At 52.8% G+C, this 27904-nt stretch overlaps 1 long non-coding RNA gene across 3 annotated transcripts in view; it reads left to right on the top strand.

The window, feature by feature from the left end:
• LOC308071816 overlaps positions 1-27904 on the top strand; it is a 117258-nt gene that overhangs the window by 76666 nt on the left and 12688 nt on the right. The window contains exons 3-5 of one of the 3 annotated variants that reach the window (XR_013931317.1): positions 7520-7669; positions 21187-21308; positions 21721-21855. This is a non-coding gene — a long non-coding RNA (uncharacterized lncRNA). Of the gene's footprint in view, positions 1-7519; positions 16053-21186; positions 21309-21720; positions 21856-27904 lie in introns of those variants that run through there. The other 2 variants (XR_013931315.1, XR_013931316.1) reach the window with 2 other exon arrangements.

Consider the following 27904-nt stretch of genomic DNA (forward strand, 5'->3'; position numbering starts at 1 on the left):
AAGGCGGTGAAGAGCCACCGGCTCCAAGGGCATCTCCCCGTCCCGCAGGGACTTGCCATGCAGCAGCTTTCCTGCGGGATGACTTAGCCCTGGGGGCTGTGGCTTTCCCTCTTGACTCAGGGGCTGGCAGAGGAAAGGGGACACACTTGGCATGTAACACAGTGAGGTCATTCATCTGAAGAATTATTAACAAGACTTCATATTATCTATGTTCCATATAAACATCTTCCTCAGCAGAGAAGCATCCAGCCACATGTCATTTCTCCAGGTCTGTGCAACACGCCAGAGGAAGACATTTCTTTAGGTCACAAGTGATAAAAAAGAGATTCAGCTCCGTGCCATGGCGTAGGACAGCATCTCACTGAATTAGTCCAAACCCAGAGCCGGCCTCTAAAACTTACTTCTACGAATTGAGCGCTAAAGTTGACACCCAGAGGTGTGTGATCTCGCGTGATGTTTCCCAAGGCAAACAGTACCATCTTTCCAGTACTGCCGGTGCACCCACTGCCTGTCGGGAGCTGTGAGATCCGGCTCGAGTGAAGCGACCGTGGGAGCTCGGAGCTGCCAGACCAAAGGGGGCAACTGCATGGAGGGAAGTGGCTGTGGTCACTGGACTTGATGGGGATGCTCGTGTGACCCCACCGCAGCGCTCCAGACCTCAGGGCCTCTTCTGCCTGTGGGGCGTGATGGGATGGGGTACCCATCAACGCCTTTGCTTAATTACGACGAGTCCATCACATGCAGCCTGCCCACAAAGTTTCACTGAGCTCTGGCTGTTCAGAAAACCCCTGAGTTTCTGCAGGCAGGATTATTGTTTGCATAAAAAAAGAATGGCACAGTCATTCCTTTAAGCACTTAGCTTTAAATTACCTTACATTTGAAAGTTTTCAAGCAAAAACGTTAAATCAAGCTTAATCGAGAGGAGGTGCTGCAGGTTGGAGGCAGGACACTTTTTTCACGTGAGTCAGAGATACTCTTTACCAGTGCCTAAGTGGCACTCATCCCTCCCTTGCTGCAGAGACAGGGCCAGGACTGCCACAAATCTGCACTTTTCCAGTGTTTTCTGTCCTTGTACCTTTATTTAAAAGCCCCTATATGATACAGAGCTGAGCACAGTTCTTGCAACTTGGGATTTGTTCCTCTAGCTTCCAGGGGAACTTTGCCCAAATCCTTGTTTTCTTCCCCTGTTAAAGTGCAGCCTTACCTGAGAAAGGATCTCGACTTTCGATACTTAGGCGTAGAGTCACAAAGGCATTTAGGGCTTTGTATTCCTCTGATACTTTTTTTATTGTATGTTGTGGACTATTTTAATTCAACCACTGCTTAAACATAGAATTTATATAGAAAATTTTTTATTATTATTATTATTTATATAATGATTTCACATTAAGTATGTGCCATTGTAGCAAATTTACATTGAAAAATGTAGTAACTGGTGCAGGAATGTCTTCAGGGTCGCCTGGAGTGTAACAGGAGCAGGCAGAGCACTTCCTGCAGACTGTCCCCCTGCCGCGGGATGGATGGGACTCTTCCTCCATCGCTGCCCCTGCTCTCACCCAGCCCACTCCGGTTGTCCCACCTGCGCGCCGCCTTGGAACAGCCCACATGTGAGGCTCTCACGGAGGGTGGGGGGCCACAAATGGCCTGACCCCGTCTGTCTGCAGAGCCTGGGGATGAGCGCGGTGCAGGGCACAAGGTCCCTGAGCATTGCTGCTGCCACAGCACGTGCTGGCACGTGGCTCCCGTTGCACCTCGTGTCCAGCCCCAAGCGATTTGCCCGTGCAGAGGAGCCTGGCTCCACCGCAGCCCTGCACCCCTTCCTCCCAGCTTTGTCCCCCGCTGTGCCGAGGGCAGGGAGGGGAAGGGCCCTAAAGGCAAATAACCTGCGTTTCTAGAAAGCAAAATGACAGGCACGCGGCGGGAGCTGTTGTTAAAGCTAAGGCTGCAGAGCAGATGTTAAAGCATTGCCCCCGCCAGCTGCGTGGGAACTGGTGGAGCCACAGCCAGTGGGTGCCGTGGGCCCCCCATGCGTGGGAGACACCGTTAAGGGGATTCGACGAGATGGTGCCAGGGATGGGTCCCAGGCAGAGCCCTGCGTTAGGCGAGTCAGGTGCTTTCCCTTGACTGAGGATCCCGGTACTGGTGCTGGTGTGCAAGCCGTGGGTCCTTAACCTCCGGTGGATCCCAGGAACACCGGGGGAAATAGCTCTAAACCCCATTTAAATAGGGGCGGGGGGGGGGGGGGGGGGGAGGCCGGGGGGAACATTTATTAACATCTAATCCTGTTAAGATTTTCTACACCATATGTCTGAGCAACAGAACATGTGAAATGTGTACTAATTACTCCTGCCTGTGTCATGTGTGTATATTTTATATGCAGTCCCTGACCTTTTTGTTAATAACTTCACATTATATTCATTGACCTGAAACAAATTGAATTCAGTGGCACTCACTCAAGAATCGAATTACATAGTCTTCTTAATTGGTCTCTTATTTAAATGTGGAAAAGTAACAGTTTACCACCTGTAATTATTTTTTTTTTTCTTAAGAAATTCCTGCGGAGAGCGTGCGTGTGCGTGCACACATGCTGGGGTCATGTCCGGGTGGGAGTTGTCCCAGAAAACCCGAGCCTGGCATGTGCCGTGGAGTGGAAAACCGATCCCTAAAAGTTTCGTCCCTCCGAGGCAAAACCACTTGTAGAAGTCTGTAAAAGCACCCAAATGATCTCCCCGGCTCGGGGGAAAGGGCGGCACCCAGGGCGAGCTGCCCCCCAGCTCCCAGGAGACCCCAAGCTGGGCGAGCATCTCTGTGGCGTGCTGGCCTCCGCAGAGTGCCTGACCCCCACCCCAGCCCCGCTGCCCAGCGGAGCCCCGCGGGGTGCCTGCCCGCTGCAGCCCTCTGGGGACCACCACCCGCAGAGTATCTGCGCCCACCGGCGAGCTGGGGGTGCCTGAAATTTCTGCTTTGCTTTTATTCTTCCAGTGCAGAGTTAATTGCCGAAGCCACAAAGAGGAGACTTACTCTTTACTTACTATATTTAACTTAAAAATGCAAATGTTATTAGTGTCCCGATCATTGATAAGAGTGCCTTTGTGCCATGCTTTAACCTCTATTAGGGGGGATTATGAGAACGTATCCACATTGGCATTTTCTAAGTGTCACTATGACAGCACTTGCTGCACAAATGCCTGGCTGTCACACTGAGGTTTATCACTAGGTTTTTTCCTGCGAATGCAGACTAATAAGCCCAGAAATTACAATTGCCTCCCTGCCGAATCTGTGATAGGCGGAAATAATGATATCAGTGCCCTGCTAATCTCCTTGCCTCCGCGCTTGGCACCATCCTATTGAGTCACCTGTCATACGCCGCTTTGATGAGGCGAATTCAATCTCTCAGCTATAATGACAATGGAGCCATTTTAATGTTTGGAAATGATTATGTGAAGGTTTCTCTTTGCTCTGTCTTGGCAAGCAAACCAGGTCAATGTTCAGGCTGTGTCTCCTGCCGCCGCTAACGACTTGGAAGGAGCCGGGCTGTATTAAGTGAATATGCCAAGTTATTAGAAAGGAGACATTGAAGGCAGCTTCGTCAGGGGAGACTCTTTTTTATTTCCTTTTTTCAAAGCAAAGTGCGAGCCTGAGAAGGTGTTTTTATACATGTGAGCATCTCACATGCCTCCATGGTCCCCAGCAGCGGCTTACTGGGGTGCATGTGCTCCTCACATGGCACACACAGCTGCAGGCACCTTGCAGCACCCCCGGGTGCCCCCCAGCAGACGTGCCCCACGCCCACCACGTTATCCTTGGTGCTCTGCACGCTTTTCCAGCTCTAGCCCCAAGGCTGCTACTGCAGGATGGGTGCAAGAGCAGAAGCAGGTGCGTCCCCAGCCCCAAGAGTGTGGTGCCATGTGCATGGCCCAGTGCGTGACACTTTGTTGGGTAGAGTGTGGTGAGACAGCGGAGCGGGCAAGGGACCCCCTCGTCTCCTGGGGCAAAGCCCGGCACGTGCTGGCGCTGCACGGTGGTGCTAGCGGGCAGCTGGTTCAGTGCTGCGGGCTGCTTCCACGCTACGTTCGATACACCCCGTTGGGTAACTGCAGTGAAGCTGCCGATGCTAGAGGGCAGGCAGGGCTGGCTGCTGAATTTGCCTTCAGAAAAACCTCCAAACTCTCAAAGAGGTTTTATGTTGCATTGCTGGGTAGGAGCTGTGCTGGTTTTCAACTTATCTTTATTTACCAGCCCAAAGGATAGGTGAGCAGTACTGCGGCGAGGGCTGGAGCAAGGAGAGCGAGGCTGCTGGCTCAGGGCACCGCAGGAGCAGCCAGGCTGCCGTTGGGCCATCGCCTGCGGAGCCGTCTATTTCTTTAAACCTTCAAGCTCAGAGCAACTTCCCCCTGCTCGTCACGAATCGCAAAGACTGGAAAATGTGTCCAGGCAGAAAAAAAACCCTTTCTGCCCAGCCGGAGGTACACAGAATGCATTTGCAAATCTCCCTGTTTGCACCACCGGCTGCAGGGAGCTTAAAGTCTGTCTAACTTAAAAAACTGAGCACCAAAACCTGTCAGCAAGGCACGGTTAGTCCCTCCGGTCTGCTCGTGTGCTGGGTTAATAAATGAGGAAGGGAGCTGGTCTGCTGCCAGAGGGGCATGGGGTGGCGTGTGCCAGAGGCAGGCTGGGCAGTGGTGGGGACAGTCCCACGAGGTGGCATTCCTCCCTGTGTGTTGACTTCAATTAATTGTGTGGTAGGGAAACTGAACTTCTCCCCTTCTCAAGTGTCTGCATCTCTGATGTTAGTGGTCTCTGAAACCAGGTCTCATCCAGCCTTTAAAGATGAAACGGAACTCTTCATTTGTTTATTTTTAAGGTAAAAGGGAAATAACTGCTTTTCTTCAAGCTGCTGGCGATCCCATGTTCAGGGAGGGGTGCATCGCCAGGCTGAATGAGGGTTTAAAGTCATCTTGGAGACATGCAGTCAGAGCCCACAGCTGGAATTCCACTGGTTGGGTAAAATCTGGGGGCTCTCCACGCTGCTGGGGCTGCGTCCTGGACGGTCTCTCCCTGGCATCTCTCTGGCAAGCTCATACGGGATGTGGGTAGCATGGTCAGGGCTCAGCCCTGCAGAGAGGCACAAGTCCCAGCGGGAAGTGGCGCTCCGGTATGGCTCCATCGCTGTCCCTCCATGCGGGGCTTCCCCAGCTCTCAGCCATCCCCAGCACTGAGCAGCGGTACCCAGTGGGGCCGGGCGAGGGGATGCTGCACCCGGCATGCCGGGGGCTTTGCTTCAGCATCTTCCTGCTGGCATCCACTGCCGGGTTATTAGTACTTATTAATATGACAATAATTTTCTGAAATCTTGACCAACTCTTTGATAAGGGAGGAATAAAGAAGTAGAATTTCAGATGTCAAGCTTTTATTAACAAAAGTGTTCAAGGCCATCTCTGGATGGATATTACAGGCTGCTTTCACTCTGCTCTTCAGTTTATGAAAAGCGATTGTTTAGCTGTATAGAGAGTATAGAGCAGAATCAAATTGACCTGCATGATACAGAAAGTAGCACTGAGCCCATTTAACTAAGGGTCCTTTGAAAGAAATCTTCTTTATTATAGATGAGTGCTGAAATTATTTCAAGGAAGTGATTATCTGTCTAATAATTTTAAATGCATGAGTGACTTCCACATATGAAATTAAGGCAGCCCGAGGCAGCAGATTTGGAGATAGGCTTAACGCACGGCAAGCAGCACAGTGGCACAAACACACGGGGCTGTTCCCCCAGCACTTATTTTTTAGGGATGCTCCTGGTGGGAGCCTGGCCCCGCGCAGTCACTCTGGTGGGGACAGATGCTCTGGTGGGACAGACACCGGATGGGATGGATGCTGGGTGGGATGGACGAACACCTGGGTGGGAGGGACGCCTGAGTGGGATGGACACTTCGGTGGGATGGACGCTTGGGTGTCAGTGTGCAGGATACGGGCTCCCCTGGGTTTGGTTGGATCCTTCCAAGCTCAGAGCTGGCTTCTTCTCGCACATCTGGGCAGCCTCGGGATGCACAAGCCCCACGCGTGCCTGCGTAGCGGGGGCCTTGGCACTGCCACCCCTCCACACACCTCTATATCTCCCTTAATTAAGGCAGCCAATCTAATTAGGGTGGCGCCCCACCGCAGCCGCCCCGTGGGGGTGCATCAAAGCCTGCATGGGGCGCACATGGGGGGCGGCGCGCAGGCAGTGCAATTACCCAAGTTAAGAAAACATCCCTGTAATTAGTGAGGCAACTCTAAGCACAAGGAATGGAAATTAGTCACAGCGCAATAAATTAGTTGGTGCATATATTACGTGCTGTGAGCACCCCGGGGGCCTCCTGTTTGCAAGGCTTTGGTTTGCAACCCCATGCCTCTCAGTAAAGCATTCATCCCTAGGTGATTATGTTCCAGCAAAAGGAGTTTTTAACTGAATTACAAATTTTCTTTCCTAATTCTTTTGTACACAGAATTGGGATCCCTCACTTCTCTCTCTCTCTCTTTTCCACTCCCCACCACCACCACCCCGAAGGTCGGGGAGCAAAGCCACTTCCCTCCCGCTTCAGCTAATAACTAATTTTCAGCTTTTCAGGGTGCTTCAAGACCCTGCATTGTTTGCTTTAATTAGGAGCAGTAGTTAAGGAACTATTTCAAAATCCCTCCCCAGTTTTGAACTATTTTAGCTGTCGTTTCTTTACTGAGGGAAGAAAAGGGGGGGGCAAAGCAGGAAATTGGACTGTAGCAGCACATAACATTTGCATCAAAATAATACAGCCAGCAAGAGAAAATCACAATCACATCACTCAGAAGGAAGGAACAGAATACAAATTAAAGGAATAATGTAAATTTTTTGCCATTAAGCTTCAATGACCATTTGAAATGGTGCAAGGCACAAAGGTTTTGATGAGCATCATCCAGTTTGATTATTCATACTTGTGCTTCTGCTTGAATTAAAGTAGGAGTGCTAGAGCCTGTTAGAGCAAAATATTTGAATTGGTAGTGAACTCTCACCTTTACTTGCGTCCATTTACTTTTCAAATGAATACCAGATAAGTTAGTGCATTTTATAATCGGCCTGTTTTCCAGTGAGTGCTGTCATTACATACCAATTTCTTTTAGAAGTGCTTCCTAAGAAACATTAAATACTTACAAATAAGGATCTGTCCATCACCGGCAGCAATCCTATTTGAGCAGCGTTAGGCGACTCAGGCAGGTTGCGTGCCCTCCCTTTGATGGTGTGTGCACGACTTCTCCGGGCCCGTGCGCGGCCACCGAGAGCATTAAACCCGGCTCGTTGGCTGCCCGCTGGGCTCCCTGCAGACACCCGGCCAGTCTGCAAACACCCAGCCTGGCCAGCGCCTGCCCCCGCCTGCTGCTTGGGGGGGTACCCGCCTTCAGTCTAGAGAGTGATATTCTGTTGTATTCCATTCTGTTCTATTCCATTCTATTGTACCTTATTCTTTTCGATTTTATTCTATTTTCTGCTTTATTTTATTTTATTTAGGTAGTATCACCACCTTCTCTGAAAAACAGAGCTGGATCCACAGCCCGCAGAGGGACGCATCCAGAGGAGCGGGGTTTCCAGGGGAAGAGCTGCCCAAGGCTCGGGGAAAGCCCCCAGCACCAGCTGAGCCAGCTGGTCCCACCAAAGGAGGCGCGTCCAGTGCGCAGTGCTGCAGAGCCGTGCACGGGGACATCCCGGGCTTTCACAGGCCGCATTGTCCATCAGCAGTTATGCGAAGAAGGAGCATTTTGGCACTGGGAGGGGGAGCTGCCCGCGGTCAGGAGCTACTCCTCGACTCCTGACTGTGGGGTGGCGCGGCATGGGGCCACTGTTTGCTAGGGCAGGGGTGGCAGGACAGTGCCATCACGCTGTGCCCCAGAGCCGTCCTGGGCCAGCTTTCTCCCACTGCCCCGCACACACTTTCTTCCCTAAGCGATCACTGCTTCATCCTCTTTCTAGCACTTGCCGTCGTGAAACACAGATCTCTTGTGCAGAGTTAAAACAAGAGGAAAGAACAGTATTTAATGTGGTTTCCAGATGCTGTGTTACAAATAGCGAGGGCTGCAGAGAAGAAGTGAGGAGTGTTAATGCAGTGAGCAGGAACCAGCCCTGAGAAACTTCCCTGGGGGTCTGATGCTGATCGGCTGGAAGAGGCTGGCAAGGTTGCCGTGTACCTAAACGAGAGCAAAACCGGCCAGATGTTTGTTTGCTGTGAACCAAGTAGATATAGCAGGATTTTAAAACTGAGGGTTTTGTAAATGAAACATATTTTAAATTAACTCGGGATTTCTCCTTTAAGGAAAAAAAAAAAGTATATTTCAGTAGTCAGATTTCAGATTGCTTATATACAAATACTGGTCCAGATGTATAAACAGAGACGATCCATCCCTGGGAGCTTATCAGCTTTGTGTGTGTTAGTGCACACGCAGATCTCACAGATTATACCAAGTTACTAACAGTGTGGCTCACTACTTAATAAAAAGTTTAAAAGACAGCCTTGGACTAGGGGATGCATTTAGTTGTTCCAGGGGCTGCTGGCACCAGCTGCTGCTTCTGCCTTTTCTAGCCACACCAGGAACCCACGGGCTCTTGCAAAAATGGCTCTGTGGGAAGGGAAAAGGCACCCTCTTACCTCCCTGCTCACAGTCACCGCAGCAAAAGCCTTTTGCCACCTTCAGCACCGTTACTGGAAAGATCTGCAGGGCCAGGCAGAGGAGTTGAAGGAATTTTGCTATTCTGATGCACATTTTCGCTGCGGGAAGGTGCTGCTGGCTGGGGGATTTGGGACAGCCTGCTGCTGCAAGGAGAGAAGTGCCAAGTCCCTGTTTTCCCGCCTGTGTTTACAGTCCAATGCTGCTGCTATCCATGAGTTTCCTGACAGTCATTTGTATCCCATGATGCCTGGGCTTTGGCCTCGGGACAGGGTTGATGGCTGCTGAAGACATGACCCATTTTTACTCCCCGGTGGGTCTGGCCGCATCCCTCTAGAGCAGGCAGGGCAGGCAGGGCTCCTCAGCACCGGTGCTGAGGTGTTCCAAGCACTGGAACAGGCTGCCCAGCGACCTGGTGGAATCGTCATTCCTGGGAGTGTTCAAAAAATGCATAGATGTTGTGCTTAGGGACACGGTTTCGTGGTGGCCTTGGCAGTCCTGGGTTAACTGTTGGCACTGGTGATGTTAAAGCTCTTTTCCAACCTGAACGGTTCTATGATTCTGTGAGACACCCAGAGCCTCGCTTCGCTGTGCTGCCTGGGCTTAGCAGGTTATTCCTAATGAGCAACGAGCTGGTGATGCTGCTTAGATGCATCGATCGTCCGCTCGGAGAGGTCAGCAGGGCTGGCAGCACCAGCAAGGATGGTGTCAGGGACTGTGCATGGGGTGTTGAACAGCAATTCAGCTTTTCTGTTCTGGCGTAACTTCAGGAGCCCCACATGCTTTGGTACCCGCTGCATAGTTAAAGCGCAGTGGCCAACGTGGGGGCCTTGCTGCCATGGTCCCAGTGTTGCCTCCCCAAACTCCCTCCGACGGCTCCTGCCTGCCCGGGGTGGGTCTGTCCCTCCACACGGGTCTGTGAACACCCCGCCTGACAAACTGGGAGCTGCAGGGTGCTTTACCCTGGTTCACTCTGGTGCTCTATAAAATGCCTTTTCTTAAATGGGGGTGGGGGGGTGGGCAGGGAATCAATGCAACTACACATCAAAAACAAACAAACCTCCTTTTTAGCAATTTTAAAGCAATCCATCAGAAACTAATGAAGGCCACGTTATTTAAATGATAAAGGACAGGGAATGAATGCATACCATTGTCTCTGCCGCTTTTTTCCAAGGTGATCTGGGTTAAAACCATGCTCTCAGGGTTAATTTTGAGCTGCTTTACTTTTAAATATGGTTTTTTCCTTATTGACACGGGGGGTGGTTTATGTAATATCCACAATAATTTCCAGATTTCTGTAGGTTGCAGGGTTATCCCCATGAATGGCACTGCTGGCAGGTGGACGGGTCTTCCCCGGCGCCAGCTCCACGCCAGCATCCCATCCCGCACCGACGCGGGGAGCAGGGTCTGGCCGCCTGCCCGCCCCTCTGCTCCCCCAGCGCCTGTGGCCCTTCACGTCCCTCGTTGATTAAGGATGATTAATATGCAGTGCTCTAGGGTGCAATTAAAAACAAAAAAACCCAGAAAGACAGCATGGAAAAGGGCAGCCCTGCCCTTCCCTTCCACTTTTCCCCCCTCTCTGGTTTCCGTGTTGCCTTCTCAGCCCCCGCAAGGATGGTTTCTGGGGACCACCAGCACCAACCCAGCAGCTCAGACCTGCTGCCCCGCTCCTGTTCCTCCTGAATGGGGGCGTGGGTCCCCCCACACATACGGGTCATGTCCATGCACACGAGCCTGGCAGTGCCACAGGGTCTCTCCTGTCCCCATCAGCGGTTTAATAAACCAGCTGAAGAGCAGAGCAGACAGGGCCCAGCTCTCCAAAACAGGCCTCCCGAGCCTGAAGGGCGCAGTCCCGGGGCCTGGGAGTGATGCCTGCCGCCTTGCCAGCCCTAAGCGGTGGCAGTTCAGGGCTCTCACCCCTGAATGTCCCGAGGTTTGAAATGTGCCTGTAACAACTGGGAGGTTTCCCCATGCCTCGGCGCAGGGGCGCCAGGCGCAGGAGGAGGGGACGAGGGCGAGAGTGGGATTCCTGCAGTCGGGGCAGGCGAGGGAAGGTGCTTCTCTGCGCTGCTGCCTACGGTGCGTGCAGGTGGGACCAAGGCGAGCCCCTGGGAACGTTCGTTACCTTGGGCTTTGCCGCTCCAGGTCAGTTATCTCTCCATACTTACTTTTTTCCCCCTCTCCTCCTTGGGTCTTCTGCTGCTTCTTCCCTCCCCAGCACTTCAAAGCCCCACTGTCTTTCCAGGCACTTTACCACGTCCTTGTTATCCGGACGCGAGCTCTCCTAAGCCACCCCGTTGGCCGCTGGCGTGCGTGTGGGCAATCACAAATTTATGACGATGCTGAGACTTTGGGGGGAGGAAGCCGAGTGCGTTTATTCCACAAACTGCTGCTTTCAGGGATCATTCCACTCGACTGGCTGAGAAGAAAACTGCTCTGATAGAAACTATGTCATAATAGTTGGGAACTGGATAACAATGCCCTACCGACAGAGCTGATTTATTCTCATATGCCAGCGCGGGGAATTGGTATGCACCAAAGCAGAAAATGGAGCTGGCTTTTCAGAAGTGTTTAAAATCAAGCGGCTCTGGAGTCACCAACCAATTATTTAGGTAATCTCTCGGCAGCCAAGCCACCCCATTTCATTAAGGGCGGTGCTGTTCTGCACAGCAGATATTGCAGGGGATCAGAATGAAGCTGCCTCTCCCCATCGCCCCTGTTACACTTTAACTTTGCTTATCAGGTCCCTGCAAGGAGGTGCCAGCCAGAGGCTGTAAAGGTGCCAGCACCTCACAGGAGTAATTGGGAGTGACCGAGAGGGGGGAAGGTGTTGAAGTTTAAGAGCAGCGGCCTGAGGGATGATGAGAGGGATGACGTATGTTATGGGTTTACTCAGAAATCAAGAACATCTGCCTAGGTTTGCTTTGGAAAGAAAGAAATTAGGGTGCTGCTTGAAAGTGAGGGCTGATCACCGCTTGGGGCGAGGGGCAGGAGAGTGGCGTGGAGTGACACAGCCACCGATGGAGCGGTGCTCAGAGCAGCCCACCTCACCAGCCTGGGTGTTGGACATGGGTACCCCCCGACTCGTCCACACCACTGTGTCTGTGCAACCGGCACAAGCGCAGGCACGCACACCCTCACGCTCTCGTGTCCGTATCCCGTGGGTGGGCGTATTAACGCGGTGTCACTGATGTCTTACAGGGAAGCGGGCATAATTTGTGTGCACCTCTGGTTTCCCCAGGACTTTCACTCCCATGGAGATGCAAGGCCTGGCAGAAAAGCAGACGCTTGCAGAGGGCTGTGACTTCAGAGGTGTTAGCAAGGATGAGCTGCTCTGCTCACTGGGATGGGGAATGGAGCTGCCCCTGGCTCAGCGTCCACCCTACCCAGCACGCATCCTGGGGACATGTTTCTGGTTCTGCACATCTCATGCTCAGAGATGCCATGCCACTACCTTACCCAGGGGAAAAAAATAACCCCACTTGTGCAGGGAACAGCTCTGCCCCATCCCCTGCGGCATGTGTCACAGCTGCCCTGGGCTTCACAGAGGAGGGACAGACGGCAGGAGGGAGGACCAGCTCCGGTCCAGAACAGCGTTAGTTCCCACAGGCAAGTCTCAGCTGGCAAGAGTGATCTCCAGCCCAGGTAATTTGTCTGTTACCTTGGTTATCTTGAGGGAAAGGGGTAGGGAAGGATTTAAAAGCAAACCTGAGCATTGCTGATGCTGCTACCAAAGGGAAAGGAAGGAAGGGAGCTGAGAGACGCTGTCATGAAGAGCTGAGCGGAGACGATGTGTGATGGCGTGTGCTGGGAAGGGCTTCCTGGGCTGAGGCATGTCAAGGAAACATCCTGGAAGAGCTGGATGTTGGGTTTTGTTCAGGGGAGGTTTGCCATAATACGTTTTGACGGGTCTGAAATTGGTCCTACGGAGGCCAACAATGAGGGCGAGCAGAAAATCCGCCCCCAGGCACCCACGTGCCGGTGGTGACCTGCCGCTCAGCCGACGCACGGAGATAAGCGCTGCCAAGCTGTCACTCCTCCCGTCGCACTCCAGCCGACACGCAGTTATTTCGGCTCAGCGGCGAGGAGAGCCGGGCTGCACCTCGCAGGGCTGGCTGCCATCAGCCAGGCTCTCCGCCCTTGGGGAATTTAGGGAAATGGTTTAAATCTGGGTCTCCAGTTTGGTTTTCTGGGGGAGGAGGTGGAGACCATCGCACAACCGGCTGGTCCGCACACCTCCCAAGGGCAGTGCCTTGCCCAGCACAGCAGATACCTTCCCAGCAGCATCCCAACTGGACACCGTTTTGAAAAGCGACGCTTTACAATTATTCGGTCGTCAATTCACCCAGATGCTAAAAAGCAATTATTGCATAGTTTTTTGTTACTCCGTGTTCCCCAGCACACTTAGTGCAGCTGGAGTTGGCTTATGCGATAAATGGACGAGGTTCAAAAATATGACTCCTCTGAACTTTTTAACCTTACACGAAAGGGAGGAATTCTAAGAGCAATGGATAAAATTCAATTAACTGAGATGACAGAAAATAATCTACTAAGCGAATACATCAGGCAGTTGGAAGCTTTCATACCTTTCAAAAAAGGAATAACCTATTTCTTCCCTTGTTATCTAATGACACAGGAGTTTATTTCTCTGGAAGCAGTTACAAATCTACCTAATGGGGCCTAAATGCTGTTGCCAGGCAATTAGGGGTTTATTGTGCGGCTAATTCTTTCATTTCCATCACTGGTGATTGTCATTACTGAACGCAGCTCTGACGAGCTGTCCCCTTGGCCGAAAGCCCGTGTTTGCATGTAGGCGCACGCGGGTGCACCTGTGTGTACATACACACACATATGCACACGTGTAGCTCCCTGTGTCTACGTGCACAAGGCAGAGCGTGGGCTCAGTGCTTGGTGCATGCTGCCCCCGGCGCCAGGGACACCTGGCTTCGGCAGCTGCAGCAGCTTTTCAGGAAGAAGGGGCTCCATTTCTTTCCCCAGTTGACTTCTGGATTTGTCACTTCGGCCAGCAGTGCGGACAGCTGCGGAGGTGGGCAGTCTGGTCCCTCCTCGCTTGTTATCTGTCTTGCAAACCGCCCGCCTTGGGCCCCAACCCTCTGCTCGGTCTCCAGGGGCCGGTGGGGCCGGTGGGTAGCTTGGCCAGAGGGCTGGGACAGCACGTGCCCTCCCTGCCTCCTGCACAGTGGTGTGGGATGCTTGCTCCGGAGCCCGGGCTGGTCCCCCTGGGGACGAGGGGCAGCTGGGCACGAGGGGGCTGAAGGAGCATTCCAGGGGAAGGTGTCAGCTGTGACTTTACTGCCAGAAATTATTTGAATTTTTTCTCACTGAAATATTTGATTTTGCCAAAAAATTAAGTGTTGGGCTTTGAGGGAGGAAGCTTGCGCAGGGCTCTGCACAGGCGTGGCTCCTGCAGACCGGCATTGCTGGCCACTGAGCAACAGGGGCCAGGGCTTGGATGGGCTCTGCAGCCCTCAGCCCCCCGCACAGAGGGATAAACCCCCTTCTTGGCAGCAGGGAGATGCAACCTGGCCGGCAGCACCGAGCCTCTGCAGCTGCTGGAGCTTGGCAAACCTGCGGGGAGGCGGCGGTGCTGGTGGCAGCACCTTCCCTGTCCCCCACCATTCGGGTGCCACCGTCCTCCCCGCCGCTCCCCGCAGCCCTCCGTGGAGCTGCCAACTGGGGGCCTGCTGGGACAGTGGGGCCGTCGCGCCCCACGCTCCCACTGCGGCCGTGGGCACTCAGCCAGCCACTGCGAGCGTCCTCCCTCGGCCTTCCCCAGAGTGCCCTGCCCGCGCTGCCCAGCCCTGGGCTGCGTGCCGCTGGGCTGCTGTCTGCTTTTGGATTGTACTGCCACTCCGTTCCCTTGTAAGTTGCTCTGGCAATAATTTGGAGTTGCTACTTAAAAATACCGATGGGGTACGTACAAGCTTTGGCTGGAATACGGTATTTGGCCTTTCAAGGGAACGCTGTTACAGCTGCAGACTGGCTGTTCCCCGCTGATCCAAAAGCAGATCTGGAGAAAGACGAACTTTTCTGATGGGCAGCGGCACGAGCACAAATCAGAGCAAATGCAATTAGTGCCAGGCCCTGGTGCGAGCCCGGGGGACCCGATGCCTGCCTGTGCCCCCTGCCTCTCTCCGCAGCCCAGCAGCGCGGGAAGCACCAGCTTTGCAGAGCTGAGCTCAAGCTCTGCCCCAGCGGTCTCTGGCCCACCCCGTGCTCGGCAGTGAGTCCCTCGCCCAGGGAGTGGGCCAGCCCACGGCTGGGAAGGACACACTCCTCTGTGTCCCCAGCCCCACCACGCCTCCCCAGTGGGAAGGAGGATGTGGGCACATGGCTGGGGGTCTCTAGCTCGGGTGAGCATCAGAAGGTGCAAATGGCAGTTATTTAAGCTGGCAGGGTTGGTCTGAGCCCCTTCCCTGGGGTGGCGTGGCTGTTGTGACCCCCTCCAGGGCTCCTGGGGGTAACGTGGAGCTGCAGGACCGTGCGGCTGTGTTCTGGGCGTGGGGGAGCCAGCCAGAGGGGCTTTTGCTGGGGGCTCCAGCAGACCTCGGGGGCGTGTGAGCACCGGAGGGTGCTGCAGGGCCTGGGATGCTTCTCTCAGCAGAGGCGGGATGGTCTGTGGCGGTGCTGGGAGCCAGCGGGAGCATAAAAGCTCAGGCGCAAGGAATGGCAGGCTCTGCTCCTTAATCCAGCGCGCGCGTATGTGGCTGAGCAAGCTCTGGAGGCAGAGCGTGTGTCCCTCCGGCGTCGGAGGCAGCGGGAGCCCTGGGCTAGAAGCTGGTTAGAGGCTCTGCTCCAGCTGCTGCCGTGGGTGCTGGTGGGCCCCCCCCGCACCCAGCCCCGGTGCAGGGTACTTCTCGGTGGGCCTTTGGCCACTGCCGCCAGAGGCATGTGACTGCAAAAGCAGAAATACTTGCTATATTTTGCAAAATGAGCCAGAAGAGGGGGAGGTGGGGCAGGGGGGAAACCCTCCATCCGCAGCCAGCCAAGTGTCCTCTCCAGATGGAGAGGCTGTTTTCGCAGGTGACCATGTGGAGCCCCGATGTCCCCTCGGGGTCCCTTACAGCTGCCGCGTGGCAGTGGTGCTGCCCTCGGACGCGGCCGGGCTGGATGCTGCTGCCAGGCCCTGGTGGCGGGCCATGCCTCCCCAGCAGCCAGCAGCAGGGCTCGGCGGGGGGACAGCAGCCGGAGCCCCCCGGATGCCCGCCGGGAGAGCACGATGCTGCGATAACGGGCTTGCTTATCACCTTGGAGTGAGCTGCATTGTGGCAGAGAAAGCCCGTCAGCCATGCGGAGGCTTGAAATAACAACTGTTATCTCGTCATCTATTGACTGTCTTCTGTGGCTTACCGTTCTACAAGGTAAGAGCGCTGTTTGAGGAATTAATGTCGCTACACAGAGGTATTTAAGGCCAGGGTTGCTATTACCGGTTGGGAATGGCTGTGTTAATGAGACGATACCGCAGCAGCACGGGGAGGGGGAAAGCGATGCTCGGGAGCACGCACGAGGGGAATTAGCTCTTTTGGAGAGGCTTCAGGGACACCGCTTCGCTTGCCTGCTGGTGCCGCTAATGACAGTGAAGTGCTTCCTCTCCTGGCAGCATCCAAGATTTGGAAGCCAGGGCTCACGATGTTTTTAAAAATAAGAGTAACTTTGCAAAAAAGCTCAGGCTATTTTTTTATTTGCTGCCTGGTTTGCTGTTGAGGACTTTAGCATCCCTGCACGGGCTAGCGGTTTTCTCAGGGAGCCCTGCTCCAGGAGCTGGGGATTTGGGGAGAGCCAGGAGCACCCCGACAAACCGCCTCCCCAGAGGGTGGGGTGGATTTGAGGATCACTTGCGCCGCCCCGCTCGGGAAGGCGGCTCTGGGAAGGAGGAGCAGGGCAGCGCAGGGCAACCCAGGTTTTCAAAGCCACGTGAGAGCCATCTGTAGCGCAGGGACACCACGTGTGAACTCGCAGACTTAGCCTGCCCGTCTCCTTCCCCACTTCTGCACATATATTTTTATCTTGTAATTACAGGCTGCCATATGTATAGGGGCATTTAAAACACATGGAGCTGACCCTGCAAACCTCTTCCAGGGCAAGGAGGGTTTGCCAACTTCAGGGCCTGTGTTATTGACAATGATGATTGAAAATAATCCTCTAAGTCAGTATTAGGGTCAGGCCTTCTGTGTAAATCTTTATTTAGGTGCCAGAGATGTCTCCTCTTCAATGCTATAGGCTGTTACAGCTCCTTTATAAAGTAAATGCGTCGGGGCTGCTAAATCGCTGGATTATAAGGCCATCACCCGTGCATACTGAGTCTGCTTAGCCTAAACCTTCCAGAAACTTTCATTAAAAAGTGAATATAAATGTTCAACGCATTCATAACCCACAGTGGGCTGTTTAAAACACAGCTCTGCCCCAGCGCAATGCCCACCAGGCACCCCAGGGCCGCGCCGGCACCGCAGGGCCAGTGAGCATCCTCCGGCTGGTTTTGACCCAGGGCAGCTTGGTGTTCGAGAACAGCAGTGACGAAAGGTCAGAGTCAGCTGGGCTGGCTAGAGAAAGTATTTTTAATTAAATAGAGGTGAACAAACCCAAAAGTATTGCTGGAGGTCCAGGCAGCAGCTTTAAAGCCGCCATACCAGTCTAAAGCTCTGGGTTCTGAATTGGAGTCTAGAGCAGTGTTTTTTCTCAGGGGGAGCGGGACCATAAGCCTCAGCTCCCAGGGAGATGGGTTTGGGGTCGCTTGGCAGCACAGGTCCCCGTTGGTCATCTTCCGCGAGCAGAGGGGGCAGGGAGGCCCTTCCCAGCCCGTGGAGCTGTTCCAGCGGCAGCAGCAGAGCCTGCCAGCGGCCCCGGGCGAGCATGGCTGAGGACTGCGGCGGGTCCTGGGCGAACGGCACGTGCCGTGGCACCGCGGGCAGGCGGGCAGCTCGGCGCTGCTGTCCCCAGGCCGGGCTCTGCTGGAGGTGCTGCCCGGCCACGGTGGAGGCCCCAGGGGTGTCCTGCATCTCCCCCGCCACAGAAACGGTGGGTGCCATCGGCTCTGCCGCTGGGCTCTGACCTCAGGGCCATCCTCCACCGGTGCTTCCCCATCAGATCTGGTGAGCAGAGGATGCCGTCGGCCTCCGCGGAAGATGAAAGCAGCCTTTGGGGCGAAACCCGCACCCCCTAAGCCGCCAGGGTGGCAGGGGGGCCCTCCCACAGCCCCCCCCCAGCGTCCTCCGTACCGGTGCAGTGTGTCAGTGCAACACGCGCTGCATCACGCAGCTTTCAAAGAACACTTGCAATCTCATTATCAGTTACGAACATTTAATACACCCAGGTAAATTAAGAGTGTGCTTAATTTCTTATCGTAGTTTTCACTTTTTATTTTTCATTGAGGAACTTTCTTTTGTGGGAATTTTTGTTTTGTGTTCTTTTGTTGTGTCAGTCTGCTGATAAAAGCGTGTCGTGGATTGCATTGAGCTGTTAATTTTCCTTTTGGTATGGTTGCTACAATGACTTATGTTGTGTCTGATGTATTAGTTATCCAATTTTTGTAAGCTGATTTTAAATGTTACTACACAAACTCTTTTTACAGCCTGTGCAGCTTTTAATCAAAAAAAAAAAATGAATGAGTGCAGAGATACACACAGGAGTATTATTTATATAAAATATATAAGCAGGAAGAATCTTCATAAATCACAAAATGCTATTATCTTCGGGGTTCATGACAGCCATAGCTTTTTTGTTGTTGTTTTTTTGTTACAGCAAACCAGAATACATTAAACACCCCAGGCATTCAAAAGGGACATCTCAAAAACTGTACAATTGCTGTATTTATTCCATTCATTTAGTAGGCAGTATTTAATATCTAAAGTCTGGTTTACACAAATAAATCTTAAAATTAAGATTTAAGTAAGAATTTATTGAGGGAAGCTACTGTATCTGCCTGCAGCAATATTATGGTTTATGACCTAAGGAATACGGTATTTAATCCTGGAGGGAGAGCTTTCAGAAGGCTGTTTTACATAAGGCTCCACTGGCGATCTCGTGCCTGTTGGGGAGTATCCGCGTGTGTATGGGCACGCACGGAGCCCCCTCGCTGAGGGTCTCTGCCGAGGCGGCACCTGGACCGGGACGCTGCCAGAGGGAGGACCGGGATGCTGCCAGAGCATCGCTGCCCTGCGGTGGCACCTCACTAGATCCGTTACAGAAAACCCTTGCTTGGGTTGCACTAATCAATAGCTGTGCCTAACGGTTTACTATACCGTTTAATTAAATGAATTTACCTTTTGAAGGAAAATCCATTGCAAGCAATTTAGATTCTGGTGTATGGCAACCTTTTTTGAGGTTACTAGTGCTTTTAACCACTGTCTAAAGTGCATACAGTGTTAATTAGCATATTTAGGATTAAGTAGATTTACCATGCAGTAATCATTCTCTAATTCAGTAAGAACTATCCCTGGTGAATAGTGGACATTAATGACAGTTGCAAGAGCTTAGATATTACATAATCACTAATTACATTCTGCACAATTAGCGGAGACTCCTCAATGTGAATCGCTAATGGCTGATTTGTGTCAGCAGCCTGTTCTGGCTGTAAAGAAATATAAACAGTCCGCATAATTTTCTGATGGAATTAGCATAGGGAAGGAGGTTATTAATGAAGTTGGGAGGCCGGGAGGAGTGCTGATGGATGGGGTGAGCCCGAAGACAGCGTCACCCCGCCGTAGCCTGCCTCGATATACACCTGCCCTTCATGAATGGCGCCGGAGATGCTGCCGCTCACTTCCAGCGTCTCGGCTCCCTTCAGGCAGCCGGAGGGTGAAACGGGCACCTCACGGGCCTCTGCGGGAGGCCGGAGGGCACTGCGTTAAGCACTGAGTTGCAGGGTGCAGAACCAAACCTTTGGCCTCAAGCGATCTTGGGCTCAGTCGTTGGGGATGACCCACAGCCTGCCACAGCAAAAACAGGGGCAGGCCGGCTGACACAAAGGCGCTGGTTGGTTGGTTTGGGGTTTTTTTTTTTCCATTGCTTGATCTTTGGAAAATAAAAATGCAATAGTTTCTCATACTACCGCATGTAGCAACTCCTTACTTTGAACCATTTGCTAAAACTATGAAAAAATCAAAAGGCTGAATTTCCCCCCCATCTTGCATGGCAAAGCTGACTGAGACCCTTTCGTACCTGCTGACGATGACAAAGGTTTGGAAGAAAGTGAGGTGGCAGGCTGGCTTCACTTCTTTAAAGAAATAAACCTTTGCTCAATTGATTTTTAGTGATGTTTGGATCAGGTCCATGGTTTCTTGCAAGCAGAATTCAGCCTCCCATGTTTGTCGTGTGATTAAAATGAGGAATAGTGGTATTAAGCCAGTGAATTGCTTTGGACAAATCCCAAACTGCAGACCAGCACTGGGCCCTATACCTTTAGGTATGAGGTATTTTACATTAAGATTGCATGTGGTTTTAAAAGGCACTGTCAGAGCAAAAGCAATTTAACAAAAGGCAATGTATCTGACGACTACTCTTCTGTCTGCGAAGTGCTCTTCTCCGCGAGTGCATTGTAGGGATGGCAGATTACATCTTCTGAATATTTTTGTCTGTTGCTTGGTTCATTTTCATAATAATAACTTGCATCCTTCTATATCCTTTCATGTTGAGGGGTTGCAAACTATTATACAAACAGACCCACTCCTGAGATGCAGCCACCTCCGAGGGGGAAGACGACAGCTTTTGGCAGCGGGCAGCAGTTTCAGGGAGTGGGAAGTGGCTGCCCTGGTGAGGATGCAGGGGAGCACTGAGCGCAGTGGGCTCTGGACAGGGTGCTGAGTGGGTTTTGGGGAGCCCCTGCCTGCAGCACACCCCACCTTACACCGCCTCTCGGCATGCCGCTGTTGGAGAGACAGGGAGCCTGCGGGTCCCCGTCCTGCCCGCGCCTGCGGGGAGCCTGCAACGGGGACTGAGCTATCAGCTGCTGGGGTAGCACGTGGGTTTGAAAGAAACCACCACAATATATATTAAAAAAAAAAGAACATTCAAAGCACAAATAGGTTGTGTGTGAACCATTCTAGACAGGTGGACATAAGGGCTTTGCAGCAGTGTCGAATGGGAGCGGTGTGCGCTGAAGCATCCTCTGCCGCTTCCCTGGTCAGCCAGAACGGGCTGTAGGCAAGAGTCTCCACTTCTCAGCATGAGACCCAAAATATGCTTTCTCTGGCAGCAGCAGGATGGCTAGCTGCTTATTCAGACCCATGCAGGGCATTGCTAGCGTGCCTTAGATAACGAATCGTTAGCTGATGGCCATGTCCCCACAGCCCTAAAACTGCCGCAGGGCTGCTGAGCTGCCTCTGCCCCAGCAAACAAGTGGCTCTGCTCAGCTTCGCAGCACCAGGTGGGATTTTGAAGGGACTCACAATATTTTAAATGTTATTTCCCAGCAGCTAGGCTGGCAGAGTGTTCACATTCACATCTGAAAATATCGGCCTTTAAGTGCCTTGTCTAGAAACTCTTTTTTTACCTTTCCAGGGCTGGCGGCTGGGCTGACGTGAATTAAGGCCACCTCAGTGAGCAGCGGTGGAGGACGAGGCCAGCGGGCTTTCTGCTAAATGCACTCGGGATGAGCAATTAAACGGTGCAGATGCAGTGCGGTAAGCATTGTTTTTAGTTACGGATTCTTCAAAACCACACTTTCCGCGTCACCGATATTTTTTCCTGCGTTTTGACCCGGCTAGCAACAGCAGAGCACCACACGTGCCCTCCGCCCACCGGTGTCTGCAGCCTCCCGACCCCTCCAGGACCGGCGCCAGGGGGGCTGGAGATGAAATGCAGACCGTGGCGTGGGGCAGCATTTCCATAAGTGCTGTTTGCGAAGGCAGGTGCGATTCCTTACATTATCGCCAGAACATTTAAATCTTAATGACTGGCATTGTTGTCTCAAAGACGGTGTTTTTCCTGCTGAGAAACTGCATTAGATTGGAGAAACAGAGCTCATTTCCATTCACTCAGCAGTCTCTCTAGAAATGACATGCAGTGCTTGAAACTGTTTATTTCCAAATTCAGGCCTCCTCCGCATCAGTCATCAGCTTCAATTACCAGTTTTCCGGAGCTGAGCCATCAGGCAGTCTGACACGAGGGTCCAACCTAATTCCCACCTTCTCCAAAGTCAAGAGCATAATGTGCAGATGAAAAGGTGGAAAATAGCCTGGACTTCATTAGCATGCAGAGCCCGGCTGTTCATTTGCTTGCTGCGAATGGAAGTTCTGACACTCGGCGCCTTCTGCAATATGAGAAAAGTCCTCTTCAGAGTATATGATGTCCTTACCAGCCAGGAAAGGTCATCAAAAAGGCAGGCGCTGACCTTGCTCCCTGCTCTTCATGACTAGTTTATTGATTCCAGGAACACCTCATTACATGCCGGATCAACATATTATTGCCATGTTCAGCGGCTGAATTGTTTACAAGTGTCTTTATAACCAGCAAAAGCCTTCCGGATGATGCATGACTACACTCATTTGGATGTGACCTGCCAATTATGTGTTATCCGATATGGTGCTGTGTGTCTTGATCCCTGACCGGGCCCGCTGCCCTGCATCAGCACGGGCCCATTTACTACTTCTTTCTAACCGCTCTTTGGGAAAGTGTCCATTAGCCTGTCAGTCTGTAAATATTTTATTTTTTTTTTTACCTCCGCTGCAGGCAACACGAGCGTTATTGCTCTGTCATTTGCTATGCATGAGGTTCATAATCAGTTGGGGGAAGAGGGTTGTTTTTTTTATGGCGGCGTCTGATAACCCACGCAATTTGCAGTCAGTATGCATGGCGAGCGGTGCGACTTGTTACAGAGCCGCGTGCCGGCCCTGCGAGAGAGACCTGTCATATTTTATTCAGGCGCGAGTACTGCGAGGCTGGTGATTTATTTGCGGGAGGGAAGGCAGGAGCAAACCCCCCCTCCTCCCCAGCCTCTCCCTTCCCTGCCTTTAAAGGTCCAATAACTTACCACCCAGCAAATGCATTTTCCTCTTCTACATATTTTTCTGTGGTTTGCATTCTCATTCGCTTAATATATTGCAATGCATTATTTATCCTCGGTCTGCAGCCGGGTGACGTGGTGTAGTTTACACGCACGTAGACACAAGAATTTCAAAAATAAATCACAGGGCACGACTACTATTTTAATCTCTCATTACAGACACTTCTATGGCTCAATAAAAAAAGAGTGGCGGCACAACTCGATTAGCTAGTCTGTAAAGAGAGATTGCTCCAAAAAGTGGCACTGAGAGAGCGGCTTACGTGCCCCCATCGGCACGGGCTTGGTGTGCCTTTTGCCACTGCAGGTCACCAGCAGCCGTTGGTGATGGCACGGACGGGTGTGCGGATGGCAGGCAGTGCCAGCAGCACCGCTCACAGCACTGGCCCCGCACCGCTGCTCAGCGTTCCGTGTGGCACTGGAGAGGTGCTGCCCGTCTCTTCCTGCACCCCCAGCCCCGGTCACTCACAGGGCAGAGGCTGGCGGCGTGCGGTAGCTGCCCCTCTCCCCTGGTGCAGATGATTTTTCTTGACGTGTGATTTCCACCTGCAAGCAGCAGCAAACGTGAAGGGGCTCGTGTGCACGTGCGGGTGCAGGGGCACTCTGCAGGACCGGGAGCGGGCAGAGGTCTGACACCTGGGATAGGGCTTAAAATCTGTCTCTGTTCAGGGGAAATACTTGAAGGTGAACTCGAAGCTATGCAGAAGAGCTGCTGGGTGTTTGCCAGCCTGGGGACGCTCTCCCGAGCATGAACCAGGCCCACAGTGACCTTATGCTGATTTTGGTTTTGTGGTCTGGTGCAGAGTGATGGACTTGTGCAAGTGAGAGACAGTGTGTCCCCACGGTATCTTATCCCACAGTGTGTCGTGATGCTGCAGCATCTTAGCCCAACTTTCCAGGGTATGAATACTGCTTTTTTTTTTTTTGGGGGGGGGGGGGGGAAGACCAACAAACCACAAAACAAATAAACAAACAAAAAAACCTCCCACAACAACAACCCCCCCCCCAAAACAACCAACTGGCATCACCTGAAGCTGTTTGGGGGCTTGTTTATTTTATATCCACAGCCTACCGACGGTTTTCTTTAGAAGTATTTGCTATTTGAATTAGCTATGGTACAAGAGTTGTGATGGAGCGTGTTTGACCAGCAGAGCAAAACTGGTTTCTGCTCGATTATCTTAAGCTGGGAGGATGTGCCGGGGCTGGCAGCGTGTTGGTGCCTCTCAGAGGCGTTTCTGGAGGAGCTGGGGCCCATTGTGCTCCTGGAGCCTGAACACCACTGCATCCTCTGGCTCTGGGTGCCCGGGGTGTCTCACCCCTGAGATGCTGAAAGCAGCTTCGTGCAGAGGTGATGCACCCATGCAGCCATGGATCTGGCTGATGCAGCAGCAGTGTGGGGATTTCCATGGGTTCTGTGGCCTGGCTGGAATAAGACAAAATTTATGCACGTGTAGTGCTGTCTCCTCAAAGCTCTGCAAACATTAAGTTGCCTAACACCGCTTGGAAAGTGTTAGTGTTGAAATCCTCTTGCTGTGGTTAAATTGAGGGACCAAAGGGGCTTAAAATCTTCAGGAGTGAACCAACAGCAGCAAAGAGGGAGGGTGTCCAGCGTCCTGACTCTCAAAAACGAGAATTGCATCTTCCTGATTATAAAAAGCACCAAGCCAGGCCCAAGGCTGCCTTAAACCCCTCCCCGTGCCCTCAGAAGTGGATGAGGAGCTGGGGGATGCCCCTTGCTGGGGCGACAGAAAGCAGCTGGGGGTCCAGTTCTCTCCTTACAACACAGAGCCCTCGGGTTTGGGGGCTGTAGAAGGGGGAATTGAATTTCTTAAAGCCGTCCATTTAGCTTCCAAACTACAAACTGGGCTTGCGTGTGGTTTTTTAATTAGCAGTGGGGCAAAACGCAGTCTCAGTCAGAACAGCTTAGGCTCTGGAGACGGCACAGAGCATTGATCTGAATCTGAATTTTGGAAAGGAGAAAAGCGTCCATTTAGTAGCAAATCTCTGGGTCTGAGCAGCCCTGAAGCTGCAGGTGTTGCATATTTAAAGAGCTGATCCACCATGGTGAGCTTTGGGGTTTCTGCTGCTGCGATGCTGCTGAGTCCCGTGCCGCAGCCAGGTAACGCCGTGCCCCAGCGTGGGTTGCCCATCAGCAGGAACTGAGTCTGCGACCGCCGCAGCTCAGCATGGCGCAGTGCTGGGATCTGCCCCCCGGGTGAGGTGCGGGGTCGCTCACTGTTCGGCCTGTCCCGCACAACCAGCGAGTGGCGCCTGCAGCCCCGTGTTAGTCATGCTGGGATAAGCCTGCAACGGTTTATCAAGCCCCAGACATCTGTCCAAATTTGGCACTTGATCCTTTCTTTTCTGTTTATGTCACTATTTCTGGCCTCCTATTCATCATGTAAATTTTCTCTTTAAAAGGAAGAGAAAAATCAACTCCTCTTTATGACAGCAAAGCCATGAAAGTTGCATGACTATGGAGAGGAGCATTAACCTTTCCTTTAGCCTGAAGAACTTCATAATCTGTTTAAAATCAACTTTTTATTAATTTTGGAGTGATGCTCAGTGCCTGAAGGAAGTGAGACACAGTGGCATCACCAGGGGAACTCTCACGTCTGTAATTTAAGGTCACGCCAAAATCGAGCGTGCCCGTGGGTGCTGCGGGAATCCTAGCGCTGCCCAGCTGGGGCCATTTCCCTGCTGCACTTGCTCACCAACGCCGCCTGCGGGGTCTGAACCGGCGAGTTTGCAGCCCCCCATGTCCCACCCTCAGCAGTTTTTTGCCCCGTGGAAGCTCAGCAGTGCCTCCTGCAGCGCTCAGGTTGGTTTCGGCGTCTCCCCGGTACCCCACTGCTGCCAAAACTACGGGATACAAACACAGACAAGGGCTTGTAAGAACCAGCGGTGCGCAGCGACTCAAGGCAGTCAGGCAGCAGTGTGTGATGGCGAGCGGAGCTATCTGAGGCTGCTGGCTCTTCCCTGGCCCTGCTGAGGCGGGTTTCCATCCTTTGGCATGTCCTCTCCTAATGTTCCCGTGCCCGCCAGCCAGCTGCAGCTCCTTCAGACAGCAAGGGACTTGAAAAACAGCCCGCCATTCAGAGTTCTCCTTGCGGCGCATCACTGCCAGGAGCCCGTGCCACGCAGGCAGCACCCGCCAGGCGCTCAGGGCAGGCAGCATGGCGCTGGTTGTGGGACTGGGTGCTGCAACGCTGGTGGCCGGACAGGGCTTCCCTCGGGGCCGGGGAGAAGGTGAACAACACCAGGAGATGCCACAGTGCTACCCTTTCCTTGGTGGCTTCACCAGGAGGCTCGTTAACACAAAAGTGAGGTGTCTGCTGGGTTTGTTAATGGCACCCAGTGTGTAAATTTAATTTTCCTTCTCATTGCACTCCAGCAGAGTAATTGGACATACAGGCCAGGGCAGGGACAAAGGATGAGGTCAGTTACTTATCTGGCAAATGTGATTATATGCAGCTCTGAGGAGAGGTCTGGAAACCACATTCCCTGGCTGTGTCCCGCAGTGTCTCACCCTACGAAAAAATCCTGGAGCATGAGCTGGAAACGTGCTCCCTGTGATCCACCCCAGGAGTTGATCCCCTTCATCAGCACACGGCCAAGAAGCACACCCGCAAGGTGCGGGAAGGGCAGCTCTTCCCCGAGCGAATGCACCTTGGAAGAACACAGCTGGGTTTTGAGCGGTAAGCACCCAGCTCGAACTGCCACACTCCCCTGGCGCGGTGGCCTCGCAGCACCGTCCCAGCACAGCCTCTGCGCTGGGGAATGTCTGCAGTGCTGAAAGGTCAGTGCTGGGCACCCTCATTACAGTGGAAGGGCACTGAGCCTAGCACTTCTCATCAAGCCTACTCAGAACTTCGGTGTGGTTTTCAGTGGCTTTGAGCACTTATGTTGCGCTGTCATGGGCAGAATTTGGGAGTTTTTTGATTATGGGTTGGTCACAGCAGCAGGGCTGCTGGCGACAGATGGGGTGTGCCTGTCTCAGAGGGGGACAAGGGTCTTTGGGCTGGAGCTAGCAGTGCTAAACTAGATTTGAAGGGGGGAAGGAGTAAAACCAGGCTCACTAGAGATAAGCCCGTTGGCAGCACGCCAGCGTTTGAGGGATGGTGTGCTCACGAGGTGTGCTAGCGAGGTCTGTCGGCACGCCATCCCAGCGGAGGCGGGGGATGGAGATCCATGCGGCAGCAAAGACTCAGGGGTTATTGATGTGTTAGAAACCATGGAAGTGCCTGAGAATGGTCATGTAGGAATCGGGGTTTCTCCTCCAGAAAGGTGGTGGGATCAACAGCCCAACTGAAGTGCATCCACAGCCATGTGCAAGGCACGGGCAACACACAGGAGCTGGAAGCCACTGTGCAGCAGGAAAGCTATGATGTAGTTGCCATCACAGAAACATTGTGGCCAGGCACGGGAACAGGCTGTCCCAGGAGGTGTAGGCGCAGTGCTTGGGGACATGGTTCAGCGGTGGCCTTGGCAGTGCTGGGCTGACAGTTGAATGTGATGGTCTTAAAGGTCATTTCCAACCTAAACAGTTCTATCGACCAGAAAAAGGAACTGTTCTGTGCACTCAGTTTAGCCCCGTGAACACAGGTGCTGCAATAGCAATCTGAAATGCAGGGCGGCTGCTGCGTGGGGAAGTCAGGTTGTTTAAAAGATGGGCGGTGGGGCAGGAAGGACCCTGCCGGGTGGCCGGCACCCACTCCTCAGTCCGCTCTGCTCCCGCTGCCAAGGAGGGCAGCGGGCTGCAACACACTGGAACAAATCAGCCTCTCCATTCATCTTCATTAGCCACGAGGTTTCACTAGATCCGAGCTCGCTACAAGTGGGTTCCCAGTATCCATGTAAATCCTTCTCCATGTATTCACTCACATTTATCAGTAGGTACCAGAAGCAACACCAAAAGTACAAGCCACGCCGAAGAGGAAATTAGGGAGGGCTATCCCGTGTCTGCGCAAGGTTATCGTCTCGATGACGCCATGGAGAGTGGAGCGTTTGGGTATTACCCCTATAGTTACTGTTCTCGGTTGTGCATTAAATGCATGCATTTAAAAATAAATCAGGCGAGTTGAGAGCTATTGCAGCGATGCGAGTCATCATCGTGGGTTGTATCGGAAGGTGTGGTGGTTGGCCTACATGGAGCCGTACGTCTACTCCACACTGGGATGGATGGAGACACGTCAATTTTGTAAGATTGGATTTCCC

Source organism: Falco punctatus (genome assembly GCF_963210335.1).
Source record: "Falco punctatus genome assembly, chromosome: 12".
NCBI classification, from domain to species: Eukaryota; Metazoa; Chordata; class Aves; order Falconiformes; family Falconidae; genus Falco; species Falco punctatus.